Below are 18,773 nucleotides of genomic sequence, written 5' to 3' on the forward strand. Positions count from 1 at the left end.
GAGGGAAATAGATGATAAGGTTTTAAACCTGGAAAACTGTCAATTAAAAATATTACAAAGTAGATTTGTGTGTGTCTGTGTGTGTGAGTGTGTGTCTGCTAAACAGCCACCTACTTGCAGAAATCCTCTGAAATACCAGGCGCTTACACTCTGTGTTGAGCTTGGCCAAAAGGGAGAGGCAGGAAGGATCACCCATCAGGAGTCATTTGACATGTCCTGAAATCCAGTACATATTCACGTGTGTTTGTCTCCTGAGAGGAGGTTGCTCAACCTTTTGTGTGAACTAATAATTAGAGGCTGTTATTGCAAAAAACTGAAACATACAAACGATGGACTGAATTTCTAACTGTTAAAAGAGATACCCGCAGTACCTTCCTGGAAAGTATCTTACACACTGACAAGAATAAGCAGCAACCATCTATGTCCAAGAAAAGAAAAAAAGTGGTCCCCTGGTAAAACTTGACCATGTTCCCTGTGGGGATGGCGAGAGGACATTAACCAGATGTTGGTATATGAAATAGCATTCCAGGTTAGACCCAGGGGATCCAAAACTGAATCCAGCCTTCAAGATTCGGCAGATTGTTTAGGAAACTTAAGATCCTCTCATTATATAACTGTACTAACAAGTAGAGTTGAGCCCTTCCTTCATCCAGGAAAATGCCAAGGCAGTTCATTTCCCATTTACTATTAGAATAATACTATGTGCATACCGCTTTTGCAATGTTGGACTATAACTCTCCTCTATCTGTTATTCCTCTTTGACCTCCTTGAAAACAGGAACTAAACTTTTCTATTTATACTTTTGTATCTGTATGCACACAACAAAATTCATTAATCGAAAAATTGAAGGTAGAAAGCAGACATTGGCCCCAGTGCATTATTCTGCCTGTAATGCAAAACACCTCCTAAGTAATGGTTTAGACCACCCTAATAAAGCTTTTATTGATCTTTTAAAAAAAAACTTACAAACTATAAGAATGTCAGAAATACCTCTAGTTACCAAATTAATAGTTTCTTAAGATATGAAACTCTACAGAGAAATAAATTATATAGTATATAATTATGTAAATATATATATATATATAAACAACTAACCATAACATAATGAAAACAATAATTACCATAAAAGAAGAGAAAAAATACCTAAGGATAAATATTACAAGATACGTGCAACATCTATAAGAAGAAAATTTTAAAATAGTAGTTAAGTATAAAAGATTTGAACACAATGAAAGGTATACCACGGTCTTGGGGCATTAACATAACAAAGGCATCCTTTTGATCTAAGGTAACAACAGATTTTGTGTGATACCAATAAAAAGGTCTTTTCTGTTTTTACTTTTATATAACTACACATGCTGATTTTGCAGTTCATTAAAAAATAAAAGCAAGGGTAGCGGAAGACCGGAAGCAAGAAAGTTGTGGAGTCGGGGAGAACTAGCAAGATGAAGGTGAAGATGCTGAGCCGGAACTCAGACAACTATGTCCGCGAAACCAAGTTGGACTTACAGAGAGTTCCAAGAAACTATGATCTGACCTTACATCCTTTTGAGGTCCCATGAGAATACATGAGAGCTTTAAATGCTACCAAACTGGAGCAGGTATTTGCAAAACCATTCCTTGCTTCCCTGGATGGTCACCGAGATGGAGTCAATTGCTTGGCAAAGCATCCAAAGAGCCTGGCTACTGTCCTCTGGGGCATGTGACGGAGAGGTTAGAATTTGGAACTTGACTAAATGGAAATGTATCCACGCAATACAAGCACATGAAGGTTTTGTAAGAGGAATATGTACTCGCTTTTGTGGGACTTTTTTTTTATGGTTGTTGATAACAAAACTGTGAAGCAGTGGAAAATGGATGGACCAGGCTACGGAGAAGAGGAAGAACCATTGCGTACAATATTAGGAAAGACAGTATATACAGGAATTGATCTTCACTGGAAAGAAGCTGTTTTTGTCACATGTGGACAGCAAGTAGACAATTGGGATGAACAAAGAACCAATCCTATCTGTTCAATGACCTGGGGATTTGGCAGTATAAATAGTGTTAAATTTAACACAATTGAGACATTTCTCTTGGGAAGTTGTGCTTCTGACAGGAATATAGTACTCTACAATATGAAGCAAGCTACTCCTCTGAAAAAGGTCATCTTAGATATGAGAACAAATACAATTTGTTGGAACCCTATGGAAGCTTTCATTTTTACTGCAGTAAATGAAGATTACAACTTATATACTTTTGATATGTGTGCCCTGGACACTCCCATAATGGTACATATGTACCGTGTCTCTGCAGTGCTTGACGTGGATTATTCTCCCACTGGGAAGGAGTTTGTGTCTGCCAGTTTTGATAAATCTATTCAAATATTTCCTGTAGACAAAAGTAGAAGCAGGGAAGTCTACCACACAAAGAGAATGCAACATGTTATCTGTGTAAAATGGACTTCTGACAACAAGTACATTATGTGTGGATCTGATGAAATGAACATTCATCTTTGGAAAGCTAATGCTTCTGAAAAATTGGGTGTGCTCACATCGGGAGAAAAAGCAGCCAAAGATTATAACCAGAAGTTGAAGGAGAAATTTCAACATCATCCTCATATAAAACGTATTGCTGCTTGTCATTGACATCTACCAAAATCGACCTACAGCCAGATTCAGGAACAGCACATCATGAAAGAAGCTCGTCAACGAAAGGAAGTGAATTGTCTCAGACATAGAAGCCTGGATCTGTTTCCATTGCGGCAGAGAAGAAACACATAGCGGTAGTTGTGAAATAATATTTGGTATTCCTACCAGTCCTAATGTATAATTATTTATTACATTTTGATTTTCAAACTCTACAAATAAAAGTACCAGCACTAGTATAATAACAAACAATTCAGTTATGTGTGTAGAGCTTTATTGTTGCTCATTTTAGCTACCCTGAAAAATTATCCTTAAAGATGGCCTGGTTGATAAGACTGTCCAATATTTTGTCCTTGATCTGCTTTCTTATTTCACTGAAGAATATTGTATTAACAAACTAATTTATTTTTTGCTGTTTGAAATCACAGATATACTTTTGTTCTCATCTACTGTTACAGGCCCTGTACATTTGAATTTACATTCAAGACCAAACATCTATTTTGTTACCTTAATATTACTTTGGGTAATTATTGCAATGATTCTTGCTATGATTCCACATGACACATAGAAGAATTATGCCAAAACTTTTTAAAATTACATTTATTTTCTGTGTTTTATGTTTGGACTTCTGAGACTAAAGATGATCAGCCTACATTTATATAACTTCTATAAATTATAACTTATGGTAGGGTCAAGCTAATAAAACATCCTTTTTCCTTAGCATTGTAACTTTGATCCATTGCTACTAAATAATTTCAACTACCCATTCAACAATAAATAGTTTTGTGTGACAAAAAAAAAGCAAACTAGCCAGAAAACCTCTGAAAAAGGAGGATAATATAGAAAGGCTATTTTTATTAGATATTAAAACTATTATAAAGTTTCAAAAATTAAAATGTTAAATAAATGAGGACTAAAAATCCAAAACTCTCCATATTTTCAGACACATACATAATAACTTATTAAATGATAAAGGTGGTCTCAATCTAATGTTATTTCCTACTTTTTCAATAGAAAAGTCAACAAAGGCTCTTTTTTCTACTCACTAGTATTCTTTTATCAAGGCAAGTGCAGGTTTCTAAGTCTGATAGCATATTAGAATAACCTGGAAATTAAGAAAGAAGGAGAAAAATACTTCTAAGACATTGGAGTAGATCTGAAGTGAGGCCCAGGAAGCTGAATTGAAAGTCTCTCCATGGAAGCTGCATTCTTCACTGGTATGGAAAAAAGAAACATAGATGCACAACTGTACATCTGTAAGGATAATTCAGATAAATATAATGCTTGTTTTCTAACTTCCATATCTCTGACCCAGTTCTTATTGGGGTTGGGTACTAAACCCATCTCAAAAGCCTGTGTGGTAATTCCCACTACACATGTTCAACAAATTGAAATATCCATCCCCTCCGTTTGGTGTTTCCCTCAAAGTTATTAGAATATTTCCCCCTCCAGGGTTTGTCATCCTTATCTGCAACACTGGTATGAGGAAAGGCAACATTAAAATCTCTATGCTATAAAGGAGAACACAGATGTACACTAAGAGCCAGCAAATTGTTGGGATTCAATCATCAAAAGCTTTTCATAGGGTAGAGATTTTCCAAATACACCACAGGATTTGAGTCCTGAATATGTATTTTAATCTCCTTCATATTGCTCACCTATTTATTCTAAAGTGCAATAGAGAAAGGGAATGTGTACCAAGGTGGTATGAGTGGATACTGGAGTCAGTTTGGCTTGAGTGCCTATCCTATGACCTAATCTGTGTGCAAAATGTAGCAAGTACTTTAAGTCTTCTGACCCTCATTTTCCTCATTTGTTAAATGTATATAATAATATTTATTACAGAATTGTTTTAAAAATTAAACAATGTATGTAAAGAGCATAATGCATTGCTTTAATTCAATAATATAATTATTACAAAGTGATTCAAACACAAGAGTAAGGGCATATTTCAAAGGCTACTTGTAGATCAATAACAGGCATTCCTCTAATATGAGAGCTAGAATCTTGAAAAAACTAACAAGAGAACTGACAGTGGAAATAATTAGGATTTTATAGAGAAAATAGAGGCTGAAAACTATGATAATGAGAAAATCCATAAAAAACCTTATCACTATTTTTACACTAAAATAAAACAATAATCTTGTTAAATAAAATGCTATGAAGGATGCTTTTATACACCCTACATTATTAATGTAATTAATTGCAATTCATCATCCCTCACTTGTTAGAAACTTTTTTTAATCTCCCGCATAATTCCAAAGAAATTTTTAAGCATCCATTTTCTGAAGTTTCAGAGACTCTGCATATTGAGATTCCCCCACCCCATATTTGACTCTCTATCTAAATGTTCACCAGTTTCCTGATTTTATGATCCAGGGATCTGTACTCCTGACTCCTAGATCCTATCACAATCCAGAAAGCTATGTAACTTGAATGACCGAGATGAAACAAAAAAACACAAAAACAGCAACTATAACAATTTGGGGTGACTTTTAATTAGCATGTTTGGTATAACCAATAGATTTTCCTTGTGTTTGCTACACAGTGTTAAGGTTGTATAGGCGCAGTTTACATCTTCTAATGCTCTTATAATTCACTTATTTCCCTCAACTCTTAACAGATGTAGTATTATAGTTAGAAAGCCCTGGACATTTTTCCTCCCTTTCCTTTGTCCCTGTAAAGTCACAGTACTCCTGCCCTGTGTCTTAGCTCTATATTCAAAGCCACTTTTTTAATTTGGCCAAATATAAGAGATCCACAAGTCACTTTGGAATTCTGGAGTAAAAATTATCTCAGGTGCCATGAAGGACTACAGAATTAAATATTTTATGTATATTTATGTCATCACTATATCTTATTCTCTCTATATTTTATGTACATACTTATATTTCTTCTAAGCATAATTCTCAGTACAGAAAGTATTACTAATGTCTAGTGTTTTTTGAAAGGCATTTCAATACATTTGCTTATTATAACAATTAAAATCAGTTTGTAATAATTCCAAAGATGGAATTTAGAATCAGAAAGAGAAAAGGGGAACTAAAGGTAATATGAGAAGAGGGTGTAAATACTCTCGGAATGCAGCTAATAATGCCCACTGGGTAAAAGGGCATCTGGAGGTCACCAGTTCTTTTAGCCTGAAGCTTGTGGAGAGTTTGAAAAAGGCTAAAGAATACCAGTGTGAGAATGACAATTCTCTGAACACCAGAGATCAGTACAACTTTCCTCATCAAAAAGAAAGGAAACATTTAAGTCAATTTATCCTGCAAACTGCAGGATGAGATGCAGCAGGATTCATTAGGATGTTCGCCATGGCTGGGAAGAATCATCCTCCATTTACCAGTTAGCAATGTGATAGCTACGGTTTGACCAATGGTATGTTTGAAGTCATATGTGAGGAAATATGGTTCCTGGTTAAAACCTTTGTGTGACATTTCAAGTCTGACCACAGGCAGCTGGAAAGGCTTTATCTGTTAGGCCTCATGAGGAAAAGCTGCCCTCCCAACAGGAGACTCAGGGCACAGCCAGTTTGTGGCAGTCCCAGAAGGGATTTCTGAAGGGGCCTCAGGCCCCCTTGTCAGTCACACTCTTCTCACGTTTGCTTTCCTAGCCCAGGAGCCTTCATTCCTGGGCATCTTTATCTGTGACTTTGGGCACAGATCTTCAGGAGCCTCTGCCGAGGTCTCCTCACTGGGAGAAAATGGGAAGAAGAAAGTATAAAACTTAAATATACTTTTCCCCCAAGTGCCCAGTATTTTCCACTCCTAGCCCTTCCTCTTTGCCATCTTGTCAACTACAAGGTCCATAAAATGGCCTGAGTCTTTTGTTCTAGGCCTCTTCAACACTTAGATCACCCCCATATCTGGGCATCCACCTGACCATCACCTGACTAGTACACCTTTCTATGGGAAAAGAACAGTGGTAGTCAACGATCTCTCTGGTTTTAATCTCTTGCATCATCACTTGAGTGATTAAAGACTGTTTCTTTTTTTAGCTCATTACTTTTACTGGCTACTCCAATCTCTGATAGTTCAGCTCTGTCTTGCTCCTATTAGCTAAGCTCCTGAAAATGTGTTGATATAACAATCTACAATACTACTCAGTAACCTTGCTTTTTGTTTTAACACAAAATACAACCTGTTAAAATGATGTCTATTTCCTCACACAAAATATAACACATATTTAAAAAACAAATACTGAGAAAAACCATTATGAGGTTATTTGTACAGCATTAAGAAGAAATGGTCATTAATTTGTCATCTTGGTAAACTCATAACAGACTTTTGTAATGATAAAGTTATTTCATTCTATTTCACATAGCTTTCATATAGGACCTTATTTATATGATTCCTAAACACTAGAATATTAATCAGTGCTTTGAGAATCTTTATTACTCTCCAGACTTATATATAACAAATACTAGGGCAGTGTGAAGCATGGAAGGAATACAAGCTCTGTGTCCAATGTTCTGACTGTTACCTGCTAGACACATAATCCAGAACCAGTCAGTAATTACCTCTGACTCTTCTACTTTGATGGTTGTTAGGAAGACTAGGTGGGCCTTCTATGTAAACTGCTATGAGTTCTTATCAGAATTTCTGACACTCATAAATATATGCATGAACAATGACATATTTAATGGATATTAGCAAGAGTACATTTGACCTCTCTAGGCCATAAAACTACCTTAAAGATATGTTATCAGATTAAAAGCACTAATACCTCTATAGCACTTGGAATAGTTCATCATCATATCATCACCATTATTATTGATATACCTATAGGTTAAATGGAAAAAACTCAGAAACATAACTTAGAAAAAGCTATGACCCATTTAATAATTTAATAATATTATAGTTTCTTTTGTAAATTTCTAAATAATATATATAATCAGGTCATTGTCATCTGTCAAAGTAAAGTTTACTCTTTTGGAAAATACTGTTATTGATAAAAATATTTTTTGGAATATACTACATTGAAAATGATTTCATAATCTATAAATGAGAAAGTTATTTTCATTAATTTATAATTCATGTCATTTTAAGAAAAATAATATGCAATGCCCAACATCATCTGCTTTATTGACCAAATTATGTTTATTTATTCCAGACTCATGTTACTATTTTCAGAGTCAGATTCATGACTTGCTTCAGATACCAGTTCACCACTGCTTAAGAGTTTATGACACCTTCATTAAATAAAGTTTTTCTTTGGCTTAGAGCAAATAATTTATATAGAACAAGAGTCACATTTTGGCTCTGCCATCTCATAACTTTGTGACACAAATTATTGGAACTCTGAGATTTGATTTCTTTATATAAAAATGGGAATAATAATAGATTAACTGTCCTACAATGATATTAAATAAGATATGTATAAAAAATTTAGAGGAGATGAGAAAGTATACAGAAAATATAAAGAACAATACAGAAATATAGAGGGGAATTTGTTCATAGTATATAGCATGTAACTGAACTGTAACGATTTTGATCACTTCTGTTTTCTTTTGGTCTTTCTCCAACATAGGATCTCCTTCAAATTAAGATATATTGAAACAAACAGATTTTACAAATAGTCATGGAAAAGCTGATATTTGTCTCTTTTAAAGAGCAAACATGACCAGGAAGTCATTTGAAACCATTTGTTATAAAAATCTTCATAAAGGAAACAATCTAAAGCTAAAATGTAATTGCAGTATTTAATCAAAGTTAGACTTTTGATTTGAAAAAGATGGTGGCATGAGAAATGAGGCAGAAACCTCCTCCCAAAACCAACATAACAAGAAAATATAGCACTTACAACTAATCCTGAAAGAGTGACCCAAAGACTGAAGAACAGACTGCCTATGTCTGGGGAAAGAGAAGACCTCACAGAAAAGGGTAAAGTAGCAAAGCTGTAGCATGGCAGGACCCACACTCTCCCCCAACCCCAGTCCACAGGTGGGAGAAAGAGAAATGGAGCAGAAATGGAGGAGAAGCCCTGGAATGCTGAACACCCAGCTCTGGAGATTTGCTCTGAAAGCATGAACCCACATTACATGCTGCTCTGGAGATTATTGGGGTTGGAAAGCAAACACAGGCAGAATACTCAGAAAGATTGAGATTCCAGTCACTTGTGGATAGCAGGTACACATAACTGGCTCCCCTGGGATGAAAGAAAGGCAGGCACTTTGAAAGATTTCCCAAGAGCGAGAGCAGTGCTAAAGGGGCAATGCTTACATAGAGCTCTTGGCTCAGGAGAAAGGGCAAACAAAATTGTCCCAGCACACTCAGCCCAGCAGGTTGGGAACTCTCAGGAACTTTAGATGCTCCATCACCCCAGCTGGCAAAGCATCTGAGGTCTCCCACAGCAGTATACAGCCTGCCACTACTTCTTCCTGCAGGCACTGGTCCCACACACCTGCTTTCCCCACCATCATTCCAGGCCAGTCACAGGGGGACCTACCTATGGCAACTACAGGGTTGTAGTACAGAGGCATCTCCCTGTGCACTCAGTACAGTGGATCTGGAAATGAAGGCAAGCCTTATAGTGGGGAAGGCAGGAAAGAGCTCTTTCCTGATGGCAGGTGCCATTTCCACTTGCCTGAGATGCCCATCATTGCTACAGGTGCATGGCAGCTCAAAAACCTTCAGACTGCGTTTGAAATAGTGTAATAAACAAGTTAAGACAGACTACTAGATAGTAAGAAAGCTGTTCTTGAACCTTTGGTAACTACAAATCTAAAGCCTACAATGGCAATAAGTACATATCTATCAATAATCACCCTAAATGTAATGGACTGAATGTACCAATCAAAAGACAGAGGTACAAAAAGGATAACAAAACAAGACCCATTGATATATTGGCTATAACAGACTCACATTAAACCCAGAGACATACAAAAACTAAAAGTGAAGGGATGGAAAAAGTATTTCATGCAAATAATACGGAGAAAAAAGCAGGAGTAGCAGTACTTTTATCAGACAAAATAGATTTTAAAACAAAGAAAGTAACAAGAGACAAAGAAGGACATTACATAATGATAAAGGGGTCAGTCCAACAACAGGACATAACCATCATAAATATCTATGCACCAATATAGGAGCACCTAAATATGTAACACAAACATACTTACAGAATTAAAGGGGGAAATAGAATGCAATGCATTCATTCTAGGAGACTTCAACACACCACTCACTCCAAAAGACAGATCAACCAGACTTATAATAAGTAAGGAGACAGAGGCACTGAACAATACATTAGAACAGAGGGCCTAACAGACATCTACAAAACACTTCACCCAAAAGCAGCAGCATACACATTCTTCTCAAGTGTATATGGAATGTTTGACAGAATAGATCACATAGTAGGCCACAAGAAGAACCTCAGTAAATTCAGAAGAACTGAAATTGTGCCCACAAGCTTCTCAGACCACAAAGGTATGAAACTAGAAATAAATTATGTAAAGAAAACAAAAGAGCTCACAAACACATGGAGACTTAATAATATGCTCCTAAATAATCAATGGATCAAGGACCAAATAAAAACAAAGATCAAGCAATATATGGAGACAAATGAAAACAAACAACTCAACAGCCCAAAACTTGTGGGATACAGCAAAGGCAGTTCTCAGAGGAATGTATACAACAATACAGGCTTACCTCAAGAAATAAGAACAATTCCAAATGAGCAGCATAAACTTGCAATTAATGAAACTAGAAAAAGAAGAACAAATGAGGCCCAAAGTCAGACATAATAAAGATCAGAGCATAAATAAATAAAATTGATAATAATAAGGAAATAGAAAGAATCAACAAACAAGGAGCTCCTTCAAGAAAATAAACAAAATAGATAAACCCGTAGTCAGACTTTTCAAGAAAAAAGAGAGTCTACACACATAAATAGAATCAAAATGAGAAAGGAAAAATCACTATGGACACCAAAGATATACAAAGAATTTTTAGAGAATACTATGAAAAATTATATGCTAACAAATTATATAATCTAGAAGAAATGGACAATTTTCTAGAAAAATACAACCTTCCAACACTAACCCAGGAAGAAACAGAAAATCTGAACAGACTAATTACCAGAAATGAAGTTGAATTAGTAATCATAAAACAACCAAAGAAAAATATCCCTAGATCATATGGCTTCACAGTTGAATTTTATCAAACATTTAAAAAAGAGCTAACATCCATCTGCCTTAAAGTATTCCAAAAAGTATAAGAGGAGGAAATACTTCCAAACTCATTTTATGAAACCAGCATCATTCTAATACCAAAACTGCACAAAGACACCACAAAAAAGAAAATTACAAACCATATCCCTGATGAACATAGATGCCAAAATCCTCAACAAAATGCTAGCAACCTGGATTCAAAAATACATCCAAAAGATGATCTATCATGACCAAGGTGGTATTTATTTGATGAATGAAAAGATGGTACAATATTAAAAAATCCATCAATATCATACACCACATCAGTAAAATGAAGGACAAAAATCACCTGATCATATCAATAGATGCTGAAAAAGCATTTGACAAAATTCAACATCCATCCATGATAAAAACTCTCAACAAAATGGGTATAGAGACCAAGTACCTAAACAAAATAAAGGTCATATTTCACAAGCCCACAGTCAACATCCTACTTAACAGTGAAAAGCTGAAAGTTTTTCTCTAAAATTGGGAACAAGACAAGGATGCCCACTCTTCCCACTTTTATTCAGCATAGTCCTGGAGGTCCTAGCTAAAGCCTTCAGACAACACAAAGAAATAAAAGGCATCCATATTGGTAAGAAAGAAGTTAAACTGTCACTGTTTGCAGATGACATGATACTGTATATAAAAAAACCTAAAGAAACCACTGCAAAACTACTAGAACTAATAACTGAATTCAGCAAAGTTGCAGGATATAAAATCAATAAACAGAAATCTGTTGCATTTCCTCCTATACACTAATGATGAACTAGAAGAAAGAGAAATCAGGAAAACAATTAATTTACAATTGCATCAAAAAGAATAAAATACCTAATAACAAATCTAACCAAGGAGCTGAAACACCTATATCCTCAAAACTACAAGACACTCATTAAGAGAAATGAAACAAGACACCAATAAGTGGAAATATACCCCATGCTCCTGGACAGGAAGAATTAATATTGTCAAAATGGCCATGCTGCCTAAAGCAATCTACAGATTCCATGCAATCCCTGTCAAAATACCAACAGCATTCTTCAGCAATCTAGAAAAAATACTTCTAAAATTCAAACAGAAAATTCATACAGAACCACAAAAGTCCCAAACAGACAAACCAAGTAGTGATGCTCTACATCACTAATTATCAGGGAAATGCAAACAAAAACCACAATGAAATATCACCTCACACCAATTAGGATAGCCAACATTCAAAAGACAAGAAACAACAAATGCTGGTGAGGGTGCAGCGAAAGGCAAACTCTCCTACACTACTGGTGGGAATGTAAACTAGTTCAACCATTGTGGAAAGCAGTATGGATTCCTCAAAAAACTAAAAGTAGAAATACCATTTGACCTAAAGGAAGAACAAAGCTGGGGGGATTCCACTCCCTAACTTCAAGCTCTACTACAAAACCACAGTAATCAAAACAATTTGGTAGTGGCACAAGAACAGACCCACAGACCAATGGATAGAACAGAGTCCAGATATAAACCGACACATATATGGTCAACTAATATATGATAAAGGATCCATGGATATACAATGGGGAAATGACAAACTTTAACAACTGGTGTTGGCAAAACTGGACAACTACACAAAAATAAACTCAAAATGGATCAAAGACCTGAATGTAATTCATGAAACATAAAACTCAGAATAAAACATCATAGGAAAAAATATCTTGCATATAAATCTGAGCAACTTTTTTCTGAACACATGTCTTTGGGTAAGGGAAACAAAAGCAAAAATAAACCAATGGGACTGCATCAAACTAAAAAGCTTCTGTACAGCAAAGGCTACCAATAGCCAAATAAAAAGGCATCCTACCATATCAAGATTATATTTGTAAATAACTTACTGGATAAGGGGTTAACATCCAAAATATATAAAGAACTCACATGCCTCAACACCCAAAAAACAAATAACCTGATTAAAATATGGGTGAAGGATCTGAACAGACACTTCTCCAAAGAAGAAATTCAGATGGCCAACAGGCACATGAAAAGATGCTCCACATCACTAATTATCAGGGAAGTGCAAATAAAAACCACAGTGAAATATCACCTCACACCAGTTAGGATGGCAAACATTCAAAAGACAAGAAACAACAAATGCTGGTGAGGATGCAGTGAAAGGCAAACTCTCCTACACTGCTGGTGGGAATGTAAACAAGTTCAACCATTGTGGAAAGCAATATTGAGGTTTCTAAAAAAACTAAAAGTAGAAATACCATTTGACCCAGGAATTCCACTCCTAGGAATTTACCCAAAGAAAACAAGATCACAGTTTTAAAGAGACATATGCCCCCCTATGTTTACTGCAGCCCTATTTACAATAGCCAAGAAATGGAAGCAACCTAAGTGTCCATCAGTAGATGAATGGATAAAGAAGATGTGGTACATATACACAATGGAATATTTTTCAGCCATAAGAAGAAAACAAATCCTACCATTGCAACAAAATGGATGGAGCTGGAGGGTATTATGCTCAGTGAAATAAACCAGGCCAAGAAAGAAAAGTACCAAAAGATTTCACTCCTTTGTGGAGTATAACAACAAAGCAAAACTGAACAAACAAAACAGCAGAAGACGCACGACTCCAAGAAGGGAATAGTGGTTACCAAAGGGAAGGGGTTAGGGAAGGTGGGTAGGGAAGGAGGAAGGGGATTAAAGGGCACTATAATTAGCACTCACAATATAGGTAGGTCACAGGGAAGGCAGTACAGTGCTGAGAAGACAAGTAAGGCCTCTATCATCTTACTATACTGATGAACAGTGATTGCAATGGGGTTTGGGGGTGACTTGATAATATGGGGGTTAATGTTGAAATCATGTTGTTCATGTGTAATCTTCATTGCATTGTAAATCAATGATACCTTAATTTAAAAAATTAGACTTTCAATACTTTACTTAAAATTGTATTTAATATGTATATATGCAAATATCCTCTAATATTCTCAGCAGGAAAGTTTCATTAAAACATAGATTAAAAATATCTTTACTTGATTATTGTTACATATAATTATTTGTTTGCCTTTAAATGTTTGAACATTAAGTGTCCATTTGTAATTGCAAAATTTTTGGAAGTCTGTGAAGTCTGTAAGTAAATTTGATCTGTGTTCCTCTTATATTTTATAAACTGGTCTATATCCAAATCTAGGATTAAGACGTTTTATTCTTTAAGCTATCCTGTTACTATTCTTCATAACTAAAGAATATATATAGCCCTAATCATTGATTTTATTTATTGTAACTGTCATCTAATTTTCTTTCATTACATATGACAATACCCCAAATAATTTTTAATCAGCCTTCAACAGAGTTCATGGAGGAAGAATATTAAACATCAATGGGACAGAATCTTGTGGAGGAAAATCAGGTAGGATGGAGGAATGAAGGAGTGGTTAGGAGAATTATTTGTTTACCTGTTGTGATGGTTAACTTTGTGTCAACTTGACTGGACCCCAAAGTTACCAGGTATTTGTTCAATCTGTTATTTTGTTATTCTGGGTGTGTCTGTGAGTTGTTTTGGATGAGATTAACATATAAACTTGTAGACTGAACAAAGCAAATTGTCCTCCCTGTCTGTGGACCTCATTCAATCAGCTCAAGGCCTGAGTAGAAGAAAAAGGCTGACTCTCCTTTCAGTAGGAGAGAATTATTTCCTGCCCAACTGCCTTCTCCTGTCTTTGTGCTCAAACTGAAGTGTCAGTTCTTTCTTGTCTCAGGTCAGATGCCCTTCAGGTGGGAACTACACCATCAGCTCTCCTGGTTCTTAGAGGTCTTCAGTCATTCTGGGACTCATCTGTCAGTTTTCCTGGGTCTCTGCCTTACTAACTCAAGTGAACTCAAGGCTTGTTAACTTTCATGATATACTTCAAAATTTCTTCTTTTGATTTTGTTGTGTTTTCCCAGATACATTACATATTCAGCTCATATAATAGTATCAGATAGGCTAAATAAAGTGCAATTTTTTTTCCTCATAAAAGATTAAGGGATGCATTCTGGAATTTTAAGGATAAGAGTTATAACAGTCAATTGAAAATTACAGGAATATGAATCAGTGAATTTCTAACTCCTACCCCTCTGATTCATAGACTTAAATAAATAAATATGCCTATAAAAATGAAAAAAAAATTTAACAAACAAAAATCAGTTTTTAAAAGAAATTCTCTAAGTGGCTGTGCATTGATTGTTAAAATGTCATTTTAAAGTTATTTTGGTTTTGTATTTTAAAAGTCTGAATTTCTGCCACTGTCTCCACTCTATTCTGGAAATTTTTGGGGATACATTTTAGAGTTCTGCAATGTATTCCACAATATACTGTTCCTGTCATATTATATTTATTATGTCTTCATTTCTCAGAGCTATACTCTGATTTAATTCCTCAGTGCTAACCTTCAATTATTAGTTCTTTCTGCAACAGTGTCTAGTCAAATGCAAAATCTCTTGTACTTTTAAACGTCAGTGACTATATTTTTATTCCTAAGATTTATAAATACTTTCTTTCCCTATTTATCTACTTTTAATCAATTTATTTCTTAAATTGAGAATAAATATATGTATTATGAAGTTTATACCTTTTCAATAGAGCATTTATATTTTAAATGATTTTTACTTTCTCATAATCAAAATTATGAATTTAAGAAATTACATTTCTTCTCATTCAGAACTTGGGTTTCCAGGTTTGAAGTTCATTTGAGTGAAAGGTTTTTGTTGTGTTTCTCTTACTTTTTGTGATAATTCCTCCCTGTACGGTGGTATTATGGTTAGTACTATATAACCTGACCTGAAGTTATAATGGCATTTTGGCAGTTTTGCCCCATGAAGTTAAAGTACTCCCCCATTATCTAGAGCCCCCAGGATACCTGAAACTGTGGATAGTACGAAGCCCTATATATGCTATGTCTTTTCCTATACATAAATACTTACGATAAAGTTTAATTTACAAATTAGGCACAAGAAATTAATTAATATTAAAATAGAACAATTATAAGAATATATTGTAATAAAAGTTATGTGAATGTGTTCTCTCTCAAAATATCTTATTGTACTGTACTTACCCTTCTTATGATGATGACGTGAGATGATAAATGGCCTGATGAAATGAAGTGAGGTGAATGAGGTAGGCATTGTGATGTAGCATTAGGCTACTGTTGACCTTCTGATAATATGACGAAAGGAGGATCATCTGCTTCCAAACCACAGTTCACTTTCCAAACCATTGAAAGTGAAACTGTGGATAAAGGAGACCATTGCATTGGAAAAATCAATTTTGGAAAGATTAACTTCTTCAGGCTTACAACTTATGGAAACCAACAACTACATATGGAAATTGGTTAACAGGGTATAATTTTTTAAATCTAATTTTATTTGCAGTAGAGCTCCACATCAGGCCCTGTGTGTTAAGTACTTCAAGCATTGAGTCTGATTTTTTTTCCTGAGGCAGTTTTTGATCCCTTTCAAGAGCTGCATTTTCAGACATTTACACTGAATGGGATGAACTCTTCATTATCAATACCTGCATTGATATGACTTTTTAGTGAACTATTTTTGTATTTTATCTGTTGTTGTGTTTGGAGTAAGGGGATCAAAGAAAGAAAACAGAGCCAGCATGTAAATATTGAATATGTTTATAATATGTCTTTTAGAATAATTTAAGAAAGTTCACAAATACTTGTGCATGGCCTTGAGATTTTATAATAAAAACTTGTGCATGTTTTGGACAAGAAACTTTCTTATTCTGAAGCACTTGTCAGCTTATTATAGAGCTAAAACTATCATATTTAAATTCTAATATTTAGAAATCATAATAGTGGTTTGAATTGAACCAGTTATTTCATTAAAATTGGAAATTCTCTGAATAATAAAGGAGATTTCTATGAGCCATAACAAATACATAAGTATCTGACTATAAATTATCCTTATTTTGTAAATAGTTTACATGTTTAAAATATTATAAATTTATTGTGATATAACATACTAATAAAATGTAAAAAGCAGATGATACAAATTGAGAATGAAAAACAAATTTAGGCAGGTAAGGCTTACAAATTATGTTCCTTATTGAACATTCACTGATAATTAACTTATCAAATTATATGATTCTTGCATTATGAATAAGAACATTATTTGGGAATCCAGGAAACATGGATATGAATCAGGCTTGGGCATTAACTACCTATGTGGACTTGCCACAGAAAGCTGCCATTTTTAACCTGTTTCTTTATTTGTAATATGGGGATAATAGTTTCATCTAACTTGTAAGGGTAACTTGTGAGTGCTAAATGGGATCAAATATGTAATGCACATAACACTGTGCCTGGCACAAGGTTAGGACCAAAAAAGTGTAATTTAAAGAGATGAAGCAAATAAACATTTTGTCCTTTAACATAGTGCAAACTTCCACGAATATTTACATTTCTGAGTTTTAATATGTATATACCCATCCATCACTGGCAGTAAACCATGAGTTTCTCAAAGAAAGCCTGTTTTTGAATCTTCAGAGCACAGCACTGTGTCTAGAACAGGTAAGTAGTAAATGGATGGAAAGCACAGCCACATTCCTTTAGAGAGCTCCCAAATAGAAAACACAGTCTGTTTGCTGAAACACTGGCATTTCCTAGGCAGTCAGATTCACCATAGTACATTTTTTTAGTGGAACAATAAAGGCATTTTAAAGATACTAAACTAACAAAAGAGCAAGCCTTTCCTGAAATGGAGGTTAGGCTTAAAATACCTCTGAACCTATAATATCTCAAAGCAATCGCTGTAAATCTCAGGGCATTTCTGAGTTATTCAAAGCTCTCAAAGATTTGGTACCAGCAATGATAATTTCACCCAAAGGTAAGGAGAATATTTTTTTTCCCTTTCTTTCACTATTTCCTTTTTCTTTTTCAGGCAGGCGAAATGTGTGCGAAGTCATTCCTTTTTTCTCACCTTCTCCCTCCTATCAGCTTGATTCTATACTGCACTATCTTGAGTTGTCTGAGCTCAAGTTACAAACTCTATTTCTGCTTATTTGTAATACTTTTCACTGAGAAATCTTTGCTCAAATTGAGTCTGAAATACATAGCATAGGCAATTTTCATGGCAAGAAAATCACTAGCGAATATAGCCTTCTCTCACTTCTCAAGCACAGCAGTTGCTGGTATTAATGGAGCTAGTCATTTACTTATCATGGGTAAAATAGATTTCATATTGATTGGTTTGACTCAGTACTATGGTATTCCAATTAAGACTGCTAAAAAGAACCTCGAGTTAAAACCAGCAGTGATGCAATGGCATACAGATGCTTATTCTTGGCCAGAACTAAAAGCAATTCCACACTGTAGATAGTGTTCTGAGTTCATTCTTAACAAGGCTACATGGAGGAATGAAAGTGGACCTTAAAAATCACATTTTACTGCTCTAATTCTCCTTCTTGCTTTAGAATCATTCATTTATCAGCCATAGCCCATAGCTCAAATCTCACTTCTTTTTCTAAAAGCAATTGTGTTTTATCAAATACAATGCTCCAAAAACAACTCATACCCATATTAGCAGACATTCAGTACAAAACTCTCTTAAAGCTGACTCTGAAGGTCTCCTTCTACAGTTCCTGTTGTGTTTACCACTGTTAAATATCACAGGGCTGTAAATACACAAACCATGTCACTGGAGTTGGGGCAAGAGAGGGCAACAAGTCACTGTTTTTCACTTGAAGTCATTTACATTTTGTCATATATCAAGTTTAAGCAGAATATTGTGCTGCTAAAAGATATTTTATTTTTAAAAATAATTTCCAGTGACAAAAAAACATACATTTTGGGGAGAAAAAAAAGACCTAAATAGGAACACACACCTCAGCTGAAACTACAATGCTGTCATTTTGTTTAGTGTCCCATTTACCATATTAGACTCTGTCTAACCCTTTGAATCTTCCAAATTCCCCATGAAATCCCTTAGAGGCTGAGTCTTTC

The 18,773-nt window shown here is 35.0% G+C and overlaps 1 protein-coding gene and 1 pseudogene across 9 annotated transcripts in view; one reads left to right on the plus strand and one right to left on the minus strand.

Annotated features, from left to right (window-relative positions):
* The window catches only part of NAALADL2 (N-acetylated alpha-linked acidic dipeptidase like 2), a 1,394,480-nt gene that overhangs the window by 124,451 nt on the left and 1,251,256 nt on the right, over positions 1-18,773 (minus strand). The window lies entirely within an intron of this gene.
* LOC108383847 (DDB1- and CUL4-associated factor 13 pseudogene) lies at positions 1,403-3,361 on the plus strand (annotated as a pseudogene).

The sequence above is a fragment of the Manis javanica genome, chromosome 3 (assembly GCF_040802235.1).
Source record: "Manis javanica isolate MJ-LG chromosome 3, MJ_LKY, whole genome shotgun sequence".
NCBI lineage: Eukaryota > Metazoa > Chordata > Mammalia > Pholidota > Manidae > Manis > Manis javanica.